This window comes from Choloepus didactylus, chromosome 2 (genome assembly GCF_015220235.1).
Source record: "Choloepus didactylus isolate mChoDid1 chromosome 2, mChoDid1.pri, whole genome shotgun sequence".
NCBI classification, from domain to species: Eukaryota; Metazoa; Chordata; class Mammalia; order Pilosa; family Megalonychidae; genus Choloepus; species Choloepus didactylus.
This window is the reverse complement of record NC_051308.1, coordinates 119,351,931-119,372,325: the sequence shown is the minus strand read 5'-3', so window position 1 is coordinate 119,372,325 and position 20,395 is coordinate 119,351,931. Positions and strand designations below refer to the sequence as shown.

The window sequence follows — 20,395 nt, the reverse complement described above, 5'->3', positions numbered from 1 at the left end:
CAACCTACTTGTGTCTTTTAACCCAAGGTGAGTATCTTATAAACAGCATGCAACGGGATCATATGTTTTTTTTTTAATCCATTCTGCAAATCTCTGCCTTTTGACTGGAAAGTTGAATCCATTTACATTTAAATTTATTACTGATAATTCAGGACTTTCTTCTGTCATTTTACTATTTGATCTGTGTAAGTCTTATACCTTTTATGTCCTCAATTCTTCTGTTCATGCCTACTTTTATTTTTTATTTGAATTTTTGTTGCACACAACTTTGAGTACTTTCTCATTTCTTTCTTATATATTTTTTAGATATTTTCTTTGTGGCTACCATGGGGCTTAAATGTAATATCCTAAAATTGTAACAATCAAATTTGATTTGATACCAGCTGAAGTTTAACAGCATACATAACACTGTTCCTATGCCCCCCCCCCATTCTCCCACCTTTTCATTGTACTTGTTACAAATTATATCTTTATACTTTATATACACCATGTATCCAAAATCATAGATTTGTCATTTTTATGCATTTGTATTTTACAACTGATAACAAGTAAAAAGTGGAGTTACATATCAAAAAGTGTAATACAATAGTGCTGGCATTTATATTTACCTTTACTGGAGATGTTTATTTCTTTATGCCACTTCAATCCATTGTCTAGTAACCTTTCCTTTCAGTCTGAAGAACTCCCTTTAGCATTGCTTGTAGGGCAAGTCTATTGGTGACAAACTCCCTCAACTTTTGTTTTTTTTCTGGAAATGTCTTACTCTTTCCCTCATTTTTAAAAGATATCCTTGTTCAATATAAAATTCTTGGTTGGCAATTTTTTTTTCCAGCACTTTAAACATTTCATTCCTTTGCCTACTTGCCTCCTTGGTTTCTGATGAGAAATTGGTACTCAATCTTATTGGGACTCCCTTGTACATAACACATTGCTTTTCTCTTGCAACTTTCAGAACTCTCTCCTTGCCCTTGGCATTCAAGAGTTTGACTACTATATGTCATCTGAACATGGTTCTCTTTGGATTTATCCTGTGGCTCCGTTGGGATTCTTGAATGTGTATTTTCATGTCTTTCATTAAATTTGGGAAGTTTTCTATCACTATTTCTTTGACTGTTACTTCTTTCCCCTTTTTCTCTTCTTTTCTCCTGTGACTCCCATAATGCATATATTGGTATACTTGATCGTGTCCCATAGGTTTCTTAGACTCTGTTCACTTTTTCTTGTTTCTTTCTGCTCCTCAGCCTGATTCATTTCAGTTGTCTTATGTTTGAGTTCACTGATTCTTCTGTCATCTCTAGTCTGCTGTTGCAACCCTCTAAGAGATATTGTGTTTCAGTTATCAAGGTCTTCAACTCCAGTATTTCTTTTTGGTTCCTTTTAAAAATTTTTATCTCTTTATTGAGATTCTCACATTATTCATTCAGAATAACTAAAGGATATTAGTTCTTGCTCTATGTTTTCTTTTATCTCTTTGAGCAATTTTGTGTGGATTTTTTTTTTTTTTTTTTTTGAGCAATTTTTAAAGCCTTTGTCTGGTATGCCCAAGGTTTGGTTTCTCAGTTGATGATTCCTGAATTTTTATCTTGCTCCTTTGAATGGGCATTCATTTCCCATGTCATTGTCTTGTAATCTTTTGTTACACACTGTATATTTTAATATTTAAATGTGTTAACTCTGGGATTTAGTCCTTGAGCTGTCTGTTCCTTAAGTTTGTATCCAGCTCATGATATGACAGAGATTTCCTAGCGTGCCAGAAGCTAATCACAACAAGCAAACCAATGCAAAAAACATCTTACACAGCGTTTTTATTTCCTAGCTGCTAAAACAAATATCACCCAATGGCTTGGCTTTACAAGAGGACTTAATTGGCTCACAGTTTTGAGGCTAGGGGAAATCCAAAATAGAGGTGTCAGCAAGGCAAGGCCTTCTCCCCAAAGACTATGGCATTCTAGTAATCCTTGGCCGTTCTGCCATATGGCAATGTACATGGCAAAATCTTCTCCTTTATCCTCCATGTTCTGTTGACATCCAATTTCTTGTGCTTCCCATGGCTTTGTTTTCTATATCTAATTTTCTTTGCTAATAAGAACTTCAGCCATACTGGACTGATGCCCACCTTCATTCAGTTTGGGAACACCTTAACTAATAACATTTTCAAAGGTCCTACTTACAAATGCATTCACACCCACAGGACCAGGGATTGGGAACTGATCATGGCTCTTGTGGGAGATATGATGCAATCCCCAACACACAGTCTGCATACTGGCTCTGTGTTAGCTGGTTCTCTTCTTCAGTGTTTAGCCCTCCTATCAAGAAGATCAGTCCATGGTGAAAGCGAACTGTAGTGGCCCTCTCTGTCTTTTCTGAGCCTGTGTCTTGTTTAGGTTTGTACTTGCTAAGGGCCTTAGGGATTCCCCCACTTACAAGAATCCAAATGTCCACTGTACTTCCTATGAAATAGATTCCTTCCCTCCTCCCAGGTGCTCTATTGTATGACTTAAACCTGGTAATCCTTTGCCCCAGGCCACTTTGATTTAATTGTTTCTTATACTGCTTTTGCTGTCCACAAGTTGCTTCTGCTTCCAGGGAAAGTTCTGGGAGGGCAAGCCAGAGATGAGTGTCATGGTTCAGCCTTGCAAGCTGCCACCAATAGATTGGCACTGACATGCAGGCACCCAAGCGTGCACATGGCTTAGTCTACTCCCTCCAGAACAGGGCCAGGGACCACAGTGGGAGTACAGACCTGCTCAACACTGTGCTGGGGAAGGGGTAGGGGAGGGACCAGCAAAGGCACCATAAGCTTCTCCTACTGCTTTTTCTTAAATTTGCATTTTCTTGATTTGGCCCTCATCCAGTTACTGCAACCATTTAACCCAGTTACTGCACCCTTTAACTGTATTGTGGAATTTCGAGGAAGATGGCTCTGCCAGCTTTTGCTAGTTGTTCAAAGAGTTTATGGGAGAATGGAACCCTGGAGCATCTTATGTTACCATCTTGGTCCGAAAATTGTTTCTTTTAGATAATTTTTTATTTCTGTATCCACTCAGCTGATTAGTCCCATCAGCCTCCTTCCTAGCCATTTTTTCTGATTCTAGCCTTTCCCCTCCTCAATCTGTTCGCTATGTTGCAGCTAGTGCAACTAACTCAATATTTAATAGGTACTTATATAGTGCCTACTGTGTGCTAGGTACTGTTATAAACCACGGGGATATCACAATGAACAGAACAGCAAAAACTGGTCTATTTTTAATAAAGGAGATTTTCTTAGAAGGTAATATTGGACATTTCCATCTTCAATTTCTATCTTCTTTAATGATTTCCAATTTCCTCTCACTTTACATCTCAATTTCAAAACAAATTCTAAGAAATCATAACTTACAAGTAGGTTGTGATCTAAAGCAATCCATTGTGAAGAGCCAGTTGTTTTTTTTAAATTTCCAAACTGATGTAATCTTATATGTTGTCCTACACATGACTAGAGTACAGCTCATGTCAAATGTGACTCACTGCACAAATTCCACAACACCCAATCTACTCTTTACCCCTCTTCAATGGCATGAGTCCCCTGAGGTGTGCTTGTATGTCACAGCATTCTCTATCTGCTCTAACAAGTTCTAAGTGCTTACTCTCAATTTCAGCACCATTTACAGATCACATTTTGAGTAGCATTAATCTAAAGTCCATTTGTAAGACAGTTTTGAGGAATTTGGAAAAATTTTCCTGTAAATACCTAATTACATGTTGATGCTAGTTTTTTTTTTTTTTTTTTTTTTTGCTAGCCCACAGAAGCCTATATTGGCCATACTAATTCATGTTTTCCTATAAATAGACTCTAGACTATGTGGAAGCAGGAAAATGAAGAGCTCTAGGACTGCTGTTCAGCACTTCACCTTTTCACCTTTTTAAGGAGCAAACGCTTCTAACAATCCCTTTCTTTTCATGCTGTTCTTTTGTTTCTCTTGACAGCCACCTCCTTAACCATAACCTACCTCATACAAATGAAGGATATAATAAATGTCAAAGCCCTTCAATTATTTATCAAGTTCTTGCCCCTCTTTCCAGGGATATGGTCAGTCCAACCACCTCAATTTTACCAGCCCTGAACAGATGAGGCTATTTACCATAAACCAGAGTTTCAATTCAACTTCAGGCTTGTGAATTGGACAGGACTAGGAACTAGAAGGGACCTTTTGTGTCTGATTCACTGGCTCATCTCTGAGGCTAGCTTAAGCTGGACCTCTTCCAGCCCCCAATGAGTATGTTTGCAGCCTTATATTATAGCTTTTCCAGGATTTCTTTTCAATCCTCATCCTCCTTATCCTTTCTTTGGTTTTGACCCTGTTAACTTCCATCCCTCTTAAAGAACTCTCTTTTTTTTATGGCTTTCATGACTCCACATGTGATTTGCTCCTACTTCTTTTCTACTGCAATTCACTCTTTGTTATCTCATTCTCCTCTGTTTCCTTCTTTCCCAAGGATCTCATCCCAGACCTTCCCTCATTCTCACATGATCTCCAGAAGCTTTCATCCTCTCCTATGAATACAGTTATCATCTAGATATCTAGATATACTCATAACCTAAACTCTTTTCTGAGTACGAGATACATAACTCCAACTGGTTTCTCGGCATCTTCATTTAAGCGTCTCACAAGCATCTCAAACTTGACTTAATATTATGTTTAAAAAACCTCTTACTCCTGCATTTCTTATCAGGACATTACCATCTGCTTAAACATGCAAGATAAACACTTGGAACCATTCTGTTTTTTATTGCAGTAACGTAAATATAACATGAAATTTGCCATGTTTGCCATGTTTAAGTGTACACTTCAGTGGTATTAGTTACATTCATGATGCTGTGCTACCATCATCACCATCCATTACAAAGAATTTTTTTAATTAAGATTTATTCACACACCATACAATCATCCAAAGTATTCAATCAATTGATCACATTACTATCATATAATTGTTCATTCATCACCCTGGTTTATTTTTTGAGCATTTTCCTTGTACCAGAAAAAGTGAAAATAAGAATAAAAAAATAAGAGTAAAACAAGAACACCCAAATCATCTCCCCCTGGCTCCTGTCCTATATTTTCCTTTAGTTTTGTTTTTGTTGTGTTTTTTTTTGCCCCCATTTTTCTACTCATCCATCCATACACTGGATAAAGGGGAGTGTGATCCATAAGGCTTTCACAATCACAACATTACAGACTTTTTCATGACCCCAAACAGAAACTTTGTGCCTTCTCCTCCCTCCCCCAAGCCCCTGGTGCAGAATCATTCTTGACTCCTCTTTTCCCTTATTCTTCATCTTCAACACAGTCATCACTCAAATTTCCACCATTGCTGTGTTTCTCCAGCCATTCTCTTTCTCTCCATCTCCACTGCCTTGGCTCAGGCCCTCCTCATTTCTCAACAGAACTATTCTCAGATCAGCAACGTCCTACCTGGGCTCAGAGCTGCCAGTCCCACCCCTCTCTTGAGCAGCCCCTACTTTATTGCAGCCTCACGTTTCCTCACTGATGGGCAAATCTAGTCATATCGTCTTGAATGCTCGCAGTGCTTCTTTCTCTAGCTCCTGATGATACAATCAAAACTCCTTTCTTATGTCTAGAATAAGAGTAGAGTCAGAAAGGAGATTAGAGGTTACCAGGGCTGGGAAAAGAAGGAAGGGGGAGTTAGTGCTTGATGCGTTTCTTTTCTGTTTTGGATGATGAAAAATTTTAGTAATGGATGGTGGAGAGAGCACAAAATTGTAAATATAATTAATGCCACTGAATTGTACATGTAAATGGCAAATTTCATGCTCTATCTATATTACCAGAATAAAAAATTACGAAAGACAACAACTTCTTTTTTAGCACAGATTGCCAGGCCTTTCCCATGCAGGCCCTGAATTAATTTTGTAGCCTCTTCTTTCACAACAACAACAACAACAAATCTCCACATCCATCTCTCAGTCTTCCTCAACATTTCCCAAACATGTCATCATTTCTTGGGCCTCTGTACCTTTGTGCCTTTTATTCTTGCCACTAGGTATGAGCCATTTTCCCTCAGCCCCATCTTGATGGACTACTGTTCATCTAAGACTTGATGCATATGCTTCATCCTCTGGAGCAACTCCTCCAAGCACAGGCTGCTGCTTCTCTCATGCATTCCCATAGCTCTTTGCAAGCACTTCTTTTGGCAGCTCGCTCAAGGCAGTTTTTGGGAGCGAAGCACTGGACTAGGTTCTAAGGGTACAAAGGTTGTCCTGCCATCAAGGAGCTTGCTTTCAGTTAGTAGAGAAAGACAAGTATAAATGTTATAATTATAACATCTATACAGGAGAAGTGTGGACAAGACACAGTGGACAATAAAAAAAAGAGAGAATAGTCAATTCTGCCTGTGAGATTGGAGATCAGAGGAGAGAAAACTAAGGAAATGTTATAAAGGAGATAGCTTTCCTGGAGGATGACAAGGGGAGGGCATTTCAGACAGAGGACAGCATGAGCCAAGTCCTGGCAGAATGAAACAGCACGCTACATTTAGGGAAATGCAGTTGGTTCTCTATGGCTAGATATTGGGCATCAGCATAGAACCAGTTAGAAAGGAGGTTGGAGAACAAGGAGGAGGCTAAAGGTGAGGTGCCTAACTTTACTTTATAGGCAATGAAGAGCCATGTCAGGGTTTTTACCAGTGGACAGATAACTTCTAATTTGTGTTTAGAAAGATCATTCTAATAACAGTGTACAGAGTGCAACATAATGCCTTTGGGTCTACATATCTCTTTTCTGTATTAGATTGTAAGCTCCTTGTTAATAGGAATTGAGTCTTTTTCATTTTTGTCTTCCCAGTGCAAAACACACTCATTCACCAGGTAATTCACCAGGAAATAAAGGCGCTCCATGATATCAGTGTCAGAGCATGGGTCTGAAATCAGGCCTGTCTGTGCCTCAACTTGCCGAGACCAAGAAGTCACCCTAAACTTCTGTTTCCTCATCTACAAAATGATGGCTTACCCTAGATCAGTTTTCAGGTTTCTTTTGATCTAATATTCTGAAATCCTATAAGGGAGGTTCCTCTTTTAGTTTATAGTCAATATTTGGTAATACAAACAACAAACCTGTCTCCAGTTTACAGAGGTGAGTGTCAAGATCTTAGTAAACCATGAAACACAGGTTGACCTAAAGGTTATATAAACCATTCTCTTGACAGTGGACAATGATTCTGATTAAATTATTCACATGATTAAAAGGATGGGCGCCTCCTTTACCTTGAGGGGGTAAAGAATGGTCTCTTCAAATTGTTCCTTTTTAAAGGAAAATAAACAGAACTCAGATTATTATTACTTAATCCTTTAAGTAATATGGCAAATACATTTTGAAAACATTAGATGCCTGGGAGAAACCAAACAGTTTTATTTACTTAAAATTAACTGGTTCTCAGTTCAGAAAAATACACAGAGCTCTATCAGGCCCTCCATGTCACTTTTATAATTTTTATATGTATTTGACTTAGTAAAAAATATGCTCTGACATTTCTGCTTAATTTTGGCATAACACTGACATGATTAACAAAATTTAAAATTTAGGGTTTCCAGCAAGAGAGCTAATTTCTATTCATCAAAAAAGAAAGCAAAGGATGGTATGCCAATCCCCAACCAACAGTATTCCTGAAAACCCTAAAGAATACCCAGGGCTCTATCTAAGGCTCTATAAAAGTTTTACTTTAGTTTATTTTTCAGAATCTTAAAACCTCCAGATTGTTTCTGTGCCAGATAAACCCCAAAACTTAGAGGTACTAGTCTCTCCCAGAACATCAACCAGTTGCATTCCCATACCCCATAATATTGACACCCTTTTTCAACATGAGGGAGTTAGAATGGTCATTGCCCAAATATCTCTGTAGAGTAAGAAAAGGATCAAATGAGAGGGAGGAGCTGTAACAGAAAAGTTAGGATTTAACAAATGATTATGACAACTGAATCATTATGTAACTATTTCTTTTTAGTTTTCAGTGTATTAGAACAGTCAAAAGGAAATACCTGAAATTGTGGAACTGTAACCCATTATATACTTTGAAATTTGCCCTATAACTATTGGTTAAACTGTATTTTGAAATCTGTCACTTTTCTGCATATATATTATATTTCATAATAAAAATGTTTAAAAAATAAAGCAAAAGTTTCTCTTAGCCACCATGGTACTAGATGTTTACTTAATGATACTATAGCCTTTGAGTGACTTTTGTAAAATATCTTTTTTTGCTGATAATATGATTTTACTATCCTTTACCCAGAGGTTTTTTCCCTTAATTAAATAACAAGTTTCCTGAACATACTTCTCCACTATAAACATTCTTCATTGATATTAGAATGTAATTACTAGGACTTCCAGAAGATAGTGGTTAGGAGAGACAGGGAAAAAAAAAACTCCTCCATGAAAAATACTAGATAAAAGCCAGAAAGTGACCCAGAACACCAGTTCCAGTGATGTACCAGCTGGACAATTTCTGCTAAATCCACAGGGACCGTGCATGCACTTGGTGAAACCAGGAATCTGCATTCTGAAATGAGTGAGTAAGCCACTGAATATCCAGCAGCCATGCTGCAGTGTGGGGAAACCATGGGTTGGCATTTGGAGGCATACTAGTTCTTTTTTAAAAAACCCAAAAGAGGCTGCGGATATGGCAGTGAGAATTGCACAATGCAGCACGGCAGGAAAGGGCTGTGCAAACGCCTCAACATCTGGCATGGATGATAGCCTTTTGCACACCCACTGCTAATTGTCTCAGAGGGTGGAAGGCAGAGGTTAGCCAAAAGGGGAAAATAACCACACCCCTTACAGCCATCTTCCCAGCGGGCTGGGAATGCTCCTGCCTGGCGCTGGCGCCACAGCCTGGAGCTGCACCAAAAAACCCAGTGCGACAGGTTAAACAACACACTCCTAAACAATCCATGGGTTAAAGAAAAAATAGAAAGAGAAATTGCTAAATATTTAGAAATGAATGAAAATGAGAACACAACATATCAAAACCTATGGGATGCAGCAAAAGTGGTACTGAGGGGGAAGTTTATAGCACTAAACACATACATCAAAAGGAAGAAAGAGCTAAAATCACAGAACTAATGGAGCAACTGAAGAAGCTAGAAAATGAACAGCAAAATAACCCTAAACCAAGTAGAAGAAAAGAAATAACAAGGATTAAAGCAGAAATAAATGACATGAGAACAAAAAAAACAATAGAGTAAATAACACCAAGAGTTGGTTCTTTGAGAATATCAACAAGATTGACAAGCCCCTAGCTAGACTGACAAAATCAAAAAGAGAGAAGACCCATATAAACAAAATAATGAATGAGAAAGGTGACATTACTGTGGATCCCAAAGAAATTTTAAAAATTATAAGAGGATACTATGAACAACTGTATGGCAACAAACTGGATAATGTAGAGGAAATGGACAATTTCCTGGAAACATATGAACAGCCTAGACTGACCAGAGAAGAAATAGAAGACCTCAACCAACCAAGCACAAGCAAAGAGATCCAATCAGTCATCAAAAAGCTTCCCATAAATAAATGCCCAGGGCCAGATGGCTTCACAGGGGAATTCTACCAAATTTTCCAAAAAGAACTGACAGCAATCTTACTTAAACTCTTTCAAAACATTGAAGAAAATGGAACACTACCTAACACATTTTATGAAGCTAACATCAATCTAATACCAAAACCAGGCAAAGATGCCACAAAAAAGGAAAACTACAGGCCAATCTCCCTAATGAATATAGATGCAAAAATTCTCAACAAAATACTTGCAAATAGATTCCAAAGACACATTAAAAAAATCATACACCATGGCCAAGTGGGGTTCATTCCAGGCATGCAAGGATGGTTCAACATAAGAAAATCAATCAATGTATTACAACACATTAACAAATCAAAAGAGAATAATCAAATAATCATCTCAATAGATGCTGAAAAAGCATTCGACAAAATCCAACATCGCGTTTTGATAAAAACACTTCAAAAGGTAGGAATTAAAGGAAACTTCCTCAATATGGTAAAGAGCATATATGAAAAACCCACAGCCAGCATAGTCCTCAATGGTGAGAGACTGAAAACCTTCCCTCTAAGATCGGGATGAGACAAGGATGCCCACTGTCACCACTGTTATTCAACATTGTACTAGAAGTGCTAGCCAGGGCAATCTGGCAAGACAAAGAAATAAAAGGCATCCAGATTGGAAAGGAAGAAGTAAAACTGTCATTATTTGCAGATAATATGATCTTATATCTGGAAAACCCTGAGAAATCGACAATACAGCTACTGGAGCTAATAAATAAATTTAGCAAAGTAGTGGGATACAAGATTAATACACATAAGTCAGTAATGTTTCTATATGCTAGAAATGAAAGAAGTGAAGAGACACTCAAGAAAAAGATACCATTGTCAATAGCAACTAAAAAAATCAAGTAATCTAGGAATAAACTTATCCAAAAATGTAAAAGACCTATACAAAGAAAACTACATAACTCTACTAAAAGAAATAGAAAGGGACCTTAAAAGATGGAAAAATATTCCATGTTCATGGATAGGAAGGCTAAATGTCATTAAGATGTCAATTCTACCCAAACTCATCTACAGATTCAATGCAATCCCAGTCAAAATTCCAACAACCTACCCTGCAGACTTGGAAAAGCTAGTTATCAAATTTATTTGGAAAGGGAAGATGCCTCAAATTGCAAAAAACACTCTAAAAAAGAAAAATGGAGTGGGAGGACTTACACTCCCTGACTTTGAAGCTTACTATAAAGCCACAGTAGTCAAAACAGCATGTGTCCTAGTTTGCTAATGCTGCAGAATGCAAAACACCAGAGATAGATTGGCTTTTATAAAATAGGAGTTTATTTCGCTACACAGTTACAGTCTTAAAGCCACAAAGCATCCAAGGTAATACATCAGCAATCCGGTACCCTCACCAGAGGATGGCCAATGGCGTCCGGAAAACCTCTGCTAGCTAGGAAGGCAGCTGGCATCTGCTCCAAAGCTCCGGCCTCAAAACGGCTTTCTCCCAGGACGTTCCTTTCTAGCAAGCTTGCTTCTCTTCAAAACATCACTCCCAGCTGCACTCTCTTCCTCCCCCCAAGTCAGCTCATTTATGTAGCTCCACCGATCAAGGCCCACCCCGAATGGGTGGGGCCACACCTCCATGAGAACATCTCATCAGAATCATTGCCCACAGCTGGGTGGGGCACACTCCAAGCAAATCCAACCATCACCAAAATGCCTGCCCCACACAAAACCACAAAGATAATGGCATTTGGGGGACACAATACACTCAAACCGGCACAGCATGGTACTGACACAAAGGGATATATATAATTATCAATGAATTGAATTGAGAATTTGAAGATAGACCCCCAGATCTATGGCCGACTGATCTTTGATAAGGCCTCCAAAGCCACTGAACTGGGACATAACAGTCTTTTCAACAAATGGGGTTGGAAGAGTTGGATATCCATATCCAAGAGAATGAAAGAGGACCCCTACCTCACACCCTACACAAAAATTAACTCAAACTGGATCAAAGACCTCAATATAAAAGACAGTACCATAAAACTCTCAGAAGATAATGTAGGGAGACATCTTCAAGGCCTTATATTAGGAGGTCACTTCCTAGACCATATACCCAAAGCAAAAGCAACAAAGGAAAAAATAGATAAATGGGAACTTCTCAAGCCTAGAAGTTTCTATACCTCAAAGAAATTTGTCAAAAAGGTGAAGAGGCAGCCAACTCACTGGGAAAAAATTTTTGGAAACCATGTATCTGACAAAAGACTGATATCTTGCATATATAAAGAAATCCTACAACTCAATGACAATAGTACAGACAGCCCAATTATAAAATGGGCAAAAGACATGAAGAGATGTTTCTCTGAAGGGGAAATACAAATGGCCAACAAACACATGAAAAAATGTTCAGCTTCACTAGCTATTAGAGAGTTGCAAATTAAGACTACAATGAGATACCATCTCACACCAATTAGAATGGCTGCCATTAAACAAACAGGAAACTACAAATGCTGGAGAGGATGTGGAGAAATTGGAACTCTTATTCATTGTTGGTGGGACTGTATAATGGTTCAGCCACTCTGGAAGTCAGTCTGGCAGTTCCTTAGAAAACTAGATATAGAGTTACCCTTTGATCCAGCAATTGCACTTCTCAGTATATACCTGGAAGATCTGAAAGCAGTGATGCGAACAGATATCAGCATGCCAACATTCATGGCAGCATTATTCACAATTGCCAAGAGATGAAAACAACCCAAATGATCTTCAACAGATGAGTGGATAAATAAAATGTGGTATATACATACAATGGAATACTCTGCAGCATTAAGAAGGAATGATGTCGTGAAACACATAACAACTTGGATGAACCTTGAAGACATAATGTTGAGCAAAATAAGCCAGGCACAAAAGAGAAATATTATATACTACCACTAATGTGAACACTGCTGGGGGAGAATGCAGGGGTGTTGGGCTTCCCTGCCTCGATGGTTGCTGAGGTGCTTACAGACATTGGGGACTGGTGGTTTCATAGGTTGAGCCCTCTACCACAGTACTTGCCCTTGGGAAGACTGTTGCTGCAAAGGAGAGGCTAGGTCTGCCTATAATTGTGCCTAAGAGCCTCCTCCCGAATGCCTCTGTTGCTCGGATGTGGCCCCCTCTCTAGCTAAGCCAACTTGGCAGATGAAATCACTGCCCTCCCCCTTACATGGGACCTGACATCCAGAGGTGTAGATATCCCTGGCAATGTGGAATATGACTCCTGGGGAGGAATCTGGACCCAGCATCATGGGATGGAGAACATCTTCTTGACCAAAAGGGGGATGTGAAATAAAGTGAAATAAGTTTCAGTGGCTGAGAGATTCCAAAAAGAGTTGAGAGGTCACTCTGGTGGGCACTCTTACACACAATATAGATCACCCTTTTTAGGTTCTGGTGAATTGGAATAGCTAGCAGTAAATACCTGAAACTATCAAACTACAACCAGAACCCTTGAATCCTGAAGACAATTGTATAAAAATGTAGCTTATGAGAGGTGACAGTATTATTGGGAAAGCCATATGGACCACACTCCCCTTTGTCCAGTGTATGGATGGATGAGTAGAAAAATGGGGGCAAAAAAAAAAAAGCACCCAGTGTTCTTTTTTACTTTAATTGTTCTTTTTCACTTTAATTTTTATTCTTATTACTTTTGTGTGTGTGGTAATGAAAATGTTCAAAAATTAATTTTGGTGATGGACGCACAGCTGTATGGTGGTACTGTGGACAACTGATTGTACACTTTGTATAACTGCATAGTATGTGAATATATCTCAATAAAATTGAAAAAAAAAGAATGTAATTACTTAGGTTTAATTTATTAGATATTTTATATTTTTAATTTTTAAAATTTAATGAATTCTTCATTTTTTCCTATGAAATAATACCCAGTACCTAGTATTTAGTGTTCAAAATGTAAATTATCTAATTTCTTAGTATAAAGTCTATATTTATTCATAAAACAAAAGAAAATTCTCACTTTGAACAATATTCTCATGTAAATTATATCCCTGGGTTTCTTTTTACTGTAAAATACAGCTGATAAATTTGTACTAGGGCATACTTTTTATGGAGTGACTTTTAAACCAGCCACAGTGATTTAGAGATGTTTCAACTGAGTTGAGCCTCCTTGACAACAGGCACTTAGAAAAAGAAAAGAGGACTGCTTATTATTTTGGTGGACAGAAAGAGAAAGAAAGTGGGACATCACTCATCCCTTATTCACAGACCCACTCCTTCTCCAGCGGGGGTGAGTGAGGGCTGTGTTGCCAGGAACCCCTGGGCTTTGACTGAGCTGTGCCTGGACTCACTGCTTTCAATTGCTTGGCTTACCTGTGGAGAGGAAGCTAATGCGGTAGGTCTCAGAACATTACCCAACCAACCAAGCTGTGTCCTGTAGGAGCTCTACCTCCCTAGAGTGCTCCTCCTCTACTGAGAGTCCTCCCGTACGTGAGAAAAAAGTAGGAGTGCTCCCAATGCTCCATCTCCTGGAACCTGATACATAAGAAGAAAACGCTTATTCTCACAGCTCAGTTACCCCAAACCCACTCAAAGTATCTTTCGTTTGTTGAACTGCATATAAAATATATTTGGGGGCATAAGATTAACAGTGGCTTGGCATCAGAAAGTCTTCTAGCTAGTTTCTATGACACAAGAAAATGTTCTAAAATTCACAGCAAATGTTAAACCAAAATGCACTGTCTAAAACTTTTAAAATGAGAGTAATTTTAGCTTCTCTTTCATCTCATGATGAAAATTGAAACAATATTCCTTAGGAAAATCCCCAATATGTAGGCTGAGATTTGTTGTTGTTCTCTTATCTTCAAAATAAGATGATTACTAATTTAAAAAAATACATCCTATGCAAGAAATAACAATAGAAAGGAGAAATGCTGTCATCCCAGTTGAGGTTCTTCTGCACTCTAGTCCTAGCAGAAGTTGGAGAAAATATCATGATCAAGTTACTGAAATAGCAAAGTATCACAAATGAATAAATACTAAGTCTGAATGTCTCCCCATCTACTTCCTTTCTCCTAGTTTTTCCCTGGGGATATCAATTGTGAAAAGGCTAGTTATATCAAACCTGGGAGAAATGGGAAGGAATTATGTATTGACTTAAAAATAGCAGGCAACAAAAATAAAAGATTCTTTGTGTTATATAAGAAGATCTTAATGCATATAATTAAAATTTTTATGATTTTAATATTTCACTGGAATGTAAGCTGTCTTCATGTACTGGCAACTGATACCCATTACAAACAAGATTCTGGAGCGCTGGCCCAACGTATGTAATGCTAAACAAGAAAGACCCTCCACCATTTGTCCTCACAAAAGCAGCTCTACTTCACTTATCTTGGTTCTTAAAAGGTTACAATCCAAACCACTGCCTCTTGTGAAAAAGAGAACAGAAACAGATGGTTTTAAAAACTAAGCTTGGCAGTTTTAGAAATAAACTTAACATATCTCAATGGGTTACAGATAACCACCCAATAGACAAGTGCCAAACATTTAAACATCTAAGTGCTGTTTTAATAAACCATTGACTTGGAGAATGTGTGCTGAGATGGCGAAGTTTGCAGAGCCAATGTAGCTTGGTGGCTCCAAGTGTGGCCCCTGGAGTCAGACTTCCTTGGCGTGAATCCTGAATCTATCCCTCACTAGCTGTGAGATCTTGGACAATTTATTTACTCCCTGTGCCTTGACTTCCTCATCTGTAAAATGGAAACAATAATGACACATACCTCATTGAGTTTTGTGAGGGTTGGATGAATTAATACATGTAAAATGATTAGAAAAGTGCCTGGCATAGGGTAAGCACTTAATAAATGCTAAGATTGAATTGCACTGATTGATTCTGCTTTAAAATTCTTTGTAGAAATGAACAGCCTAAATTTTTAATGGGGTGTAAGACTGAGACTGAAACAACACAGACCACACATATGGAAACTTTTTAAAGTGGTTCCTAAAATCTTCTGTCTCCTGGAATCCTCATTGTTTATAATAAAGCAGAGATTGAAATCTTTTCAACTAGAACCTATACCTATAATCATAGAGCCAAAAGTAAATAGGATCTAAAAGTGAGTTTTCATTCTTGGGCCTCCTCTTGTGCATTCTCCTCTTTTCTCATTTTTCTAATAGTGTGACATTTTTTCAATAAATATATTTTGAGTTCCATTTCTAGTAAAGGTACTAGGCTAGAAGCTATCAAAGAGTCAATGACAAATATATATATTCTCTGTTAAATAGGCCATTATAGAAGTCTTGCTATCAGATACAACATTGTGGAGAAAACACTGAGTATTCATCTCCAGTGCACTAAATAAGTCAAGGGGCTGGATTGTTGATTATACCAGCTCTGTTTCTTCCATTACCTTCCAGTATGTAAGAGGAATCCTCTTGCCTGTGGGGACGATGGTCATCTCGTGGGCCTCCTTGAGCTGGGTGAGATGGAGTGCCCTCCCTAACCTGAGAGGTTCCCTGTCAGACTTGCCTTATGAGTTAGGCGGCTCCCAAGTGTTGTGTCTTAAAGAGTTATGGGTGAGATCATCTCTCCAGATTATTTGCTGCACTGACCCCCAGGTCCTGCAGTGATTTAAGGTGTCTTACACTCTACTATGGCTTCCCCACTGTGACTCATGATTTGGCCATGCAACAAAGGAGTGAAGGGTCATGCCCTTTCCCCTAGTTGCTGTTGCTGCTAAGTGAGTTGAATATACTTGTTTTAGGTGATTATAAAATCCAGCAATGTAGGCACACTGTTGTTTTTAGGACTGAAAATCAGAACTCCCCCAACCCCGTCCCCCACCCCAAACTGTCATAAGTTTTTATATTAAAAAATGCTTATGAGAAAACATGAGAGCAGTTAATTCGCTTACCAAATATCAGTGAGCAATACCAAGCCGAGAAGGAAAAATAAATACAAATCCCATGTACAGAATAAGTAGCGCACCAGTCAGGCCCTGCTGTCTCCACCCTGACCACACTGCCCAAGCTGATGTGTGGCTCTGGCAGGCAAAGCTGCCCAAGCCCTGTGCCAAGGAGAGCCAGACCTTGTTCCATTTCTTTTTCTAGAAGTGAGGGGAGAAATCAGGAAACTACCTGTTCTCCACTTTATCCCCAGCACCTGAAAGAATGAACAGACTGCTGCCTCCATAGCCCGTGTCCAGTGTGACTGGAATGGATTGAGCCTCCAGAGACTTTTTGTATGTGTTAATCTTCAGTTTCCCTCCCTGTCCCTCACCATGTGGGGCTGACCATCCTAGCTGACCCTTCTGTCCAGTCATCTGCCCCAGGTTCCTGGGAGGAGCACAGCTTTTTATATGCAACCGCGGCTGACAGGATCATGGAGAAGCCTGACTTTCTTACCTGGTTCCTGCAATTCCCTTCCCCCAAGCCAAGGCTTATTTCCAGGGCCTCTTATATTTCCCGGGAGCCTCTTCGTCCTAATGTTGACAGTCCCTGCTTCCCAAGTCTTTGCATTGCTCCTTGGTTCGCTCCTTGAATAGTGTCGCCAAAGTATCTTTCCCACTGTTATGACTCTACTTTGACTCTTTTTTGTTATAAGGTATTTTATTCCCATCTCTTTTGCAGTTAAAAATCCAAGTTTGAAATCCACATTAATACAGTTTTACCATAGATTTATTCAAAGCTGAAAGGACTTGAATTTACTTGGTCTCTTTCTTCCTTAGTTTTCAACTAGCCAATCTTCTCTTTCCGAAATAAAATGAAGTTACCCCCTTTAAGATGAAACCTTCTTTTCCTCATTTGGTTTTTATGGGCTACTTCTAATAGTGTATTAAATCTGGTCTCCCACATTTCTAATCAGTCTTTGCAGTTTTTTTCTTTTCTATGCCATTCTTTCTGTTTCTGCTTCCACCATAACAATTCAGGCTTTTGTTAGCTCTTGCCTCAGCTCCAGCCATACCTCCTACATGGTCTTCTTACCTATTATACCAGTTTACACTGGCTTTGGCCCTTATTGTCTGTGGGTCCTTGGGCAAATTGCTTCCACTCTAATCCCCGGTTTCCTCATCTGTAATACAGGTATATATTATATATATTGTAGGTTTGTTATAAATGCAACTAAATATCCTAGGTTCCTCCAGGCTAGAAATCCAAATGTGGTAATGCTAATTTTAAAACTTATTAGTTCTCATTCTCCCCCAAATATTTCTGAGAAACCCACAAAAATGGATTAACTCAACCAACATTTATTGAAAACCTATTCTGTGCCAGGGACGCAGAAATAAATAGCAGACCTGGACATTGCTTTCATGGAGTTTACATTCTAGGGCAGGGAAAGAGATGATTAAAAAAGAAGACATAAGAAAAACTACAGTAGGTGAAATGGTGATGGGTACTCTGGAGAGAAAGGTGGGTTAGGTGGTACTGGGGGTTGGGGACAACGGAGTAGTTGTTCAGTTTTATACAGACCATTCAAGGAAGGTCTCATGGAGAAGGTGTTGTCTTTGCAGAGACAGGGAGTGAATCATCAGTCAGCAGGTCTTACCTGTGCCCTTGAATCGCTCCTGCCATCATTTATGTTACAGTTATCTTAGCCAGACACCATGATGCACGCCCTGTCAACACAACTATAAGCCAGAAGTCCATGGCCAGCTCAAGCACACGGAGCCCTGCACTGTTACCTTAGTCTATGATGTTTTTGAAAAACAGGAAGTAAGAGAGTCCATTTTTTTCTGCACTAATGCTCAAGGTAAAAAGTTATGAACTTAAGTCAGCTGCTATTAAAATTGCTGCAAGTTGGACTAAAACTTTTCTTGCCACCACAACTGGCCCCATGGTACTAGTGTTGTGGGAAGTTTAGGGTTGGGATAGTTTTTGTGATGCCTGTCAGTATCCTCTTTCAAAGTGAGAAAGGAAAGCTCTCTTTCTCGATGCTGCACTCAGTTACCCACTGGATGATAAGCCCTAGAACAACACAGAGTTCCATAAAATGGCTCTTTCTATTACACAGTGGTCCCTCTTGGCTTTCTTCTGGGAAGACACATGCAGAGATTCTGGGTTAGGCCCAGCCCCATGATAGACAACTGTCCATGGCCTTCAAGCACTAAAGCCCAGACTTTCCATTACAGATTACTTCCTCAACAGGTTCTGCTCCCTCTTGGAGCCTCACCATGCTTCCCAACAATCTGCATTCACTGGAAAGCAGACATGTGTATGTGTGACTAAAACTTTACTGAAACAAGGACTTGAATTTTCCCCCCAGCAAACTTCTCAGCCCCTCCATAAGTCAATGGATGTCAATCATTGCTTGAGGGGAAGAAATATTGTCTTACTCTGCATCCCAGACTTGTCTGTCTCAAATTTGGCCCAACTGGGACTCTGTATTATACAAGTAATAGAAACTCTTTTTAAAGTGCCTAGCAATTCTGCTATGTAGTAGGTGCTCAAAAAAAAGGTTGTAATTAACATAAGTATTTTGGTGGTAGAATTACAGAGAATTGTCAATTTCCTGTTTATAATTGTTTTCAAAATGCTTTACAGAATCACTAGTACTTATAGAATCAGAAGCAAATTCTTTTAAAAAAAGCACACACAAACTTTTGGCATCTACCTGTTTTCCTCCTTTGCTTTTCATTTAAACTTCTCAGAAGAGTAGTCTTACACTTACTATTTCCACTTCCTCAACTTGCTTGTGTTATGTTTCTGCCCCGACCACTCCTCCAAAATTGCTCTCCATAAAGCCACCAATTACTTCTTGAGGTCATTCCCACAGGAGTATTTTTGTGGCCCTGGGAAGGAAGGGCAACCTCAGGTAAATGATAACCTGGAGCAGAGTGGATTTGGGTGGAAGAGAGGGGATAAGGGAGCAAGAGATGAGGCCATTTCATCCAAGTGGTGAAAGCATGATCCAGAACCAAAGATAAATCTAAATACTCACCTTTTCCAAGAGTCAAGCAGTCCACTTAGAAGCTAAGTCACCTGAGCAGAAGAGACAGTCCAGAAGCAAGTCAACTCCAAACAGGTAATAAGCTGACATACCAAGGTAGTCCCAGAAGGAAGGGTACAAAGAGATGGCAGGCCAAGAGGAATTCCAAAGTCAGCAAGTTACCAGCTGCTTTTGGCTGGGTTTTCTCAGACGTGCCTGATGAAGGGACCTAACAACAATAATCTCATTTCAGAGATGAGAGGTGGGCTCCCAGGAGGAGTCCTATACTGGATATGTCAACACAGTGCCTGCCACACCCAACTTCCTCTTCTAGATGAAACTGCCCCACCCACAGCCCCCTGCTCTGAGAAGCAGAGCTAGGTTGTTCTTTAACCAGGGATGCCTCCTGATTGGACTAGGGATTGGCCCTTGGCATTAGGGCTGCCCCTCTACAAACCAGGGATTGAATAGAAAAGATGAGTCTGGTCAATCAGATAACCTCCTGCTGGGATTTGGATTGGGAAACATGGAGATAATGAGGCAGCTAGACAGAAAAGCTGAAATTGAAATGTTGCCATGCAATAGAGTAGGAGCCATGGTGAGTTATAATAAACCAAAGCTATGAGGAATCAGAAAAGTGTGATAAGAAAACAGAATGATTTGGAGATAGAGAAAATGCATGAAGAGTAAATAGAATTGATCAGTTGGAATAGGACAGAAGGAAGCAAACTGGCAGAGAGTAGCTGAGAAATGGTTGATCACTGTCATGAGATTCTGTCATCAGCCTCTACTAAAAACCACCTTCCTGCCACCCAGATTTTCTGAAGCTCCTGTTCTTTTTATGACCAAGCCCAACTTCCCGGATTCCCATGCTAATGTTTATTGAGCATCTACTATGAGCTAGGCATGG

The 20,395-nt window shown here is 39.3% G+C and overlaps 1 protein-coding gene across 4 annotated transcripts in view; it reads right to left on the bottom strand.

Moving 5' to 3' along the window:
• NOTCH2 (notch receptor 2) overlaps nt 1–19,778 on the bottom strand; it is a 195,282-nt gene extending 175,504 nt beyond the window's left edge. The window contains exons 1-2 of one of the 4 annotated variants that reach the window (XM_037826241.1): nt 19,498–19,778; nt 19,171–19,383 (exon numbers count right to left, since the gene is read on the bottom strand). The gene's annotated coding sequence lies outside the window, so the exon portion shown is untranslated. The remainder of the gene's footprint in view (nt 1–19,170; nt 19,384–19,497) is intronic. The other 3 variants (XM_037826240.1, XM_037826242.1, XM_037826243.1) reach the window with 3 other exon arrangements.
• Between the last annotated feature and the right edge of the window lie 617 nt (nt 19,779–20,395).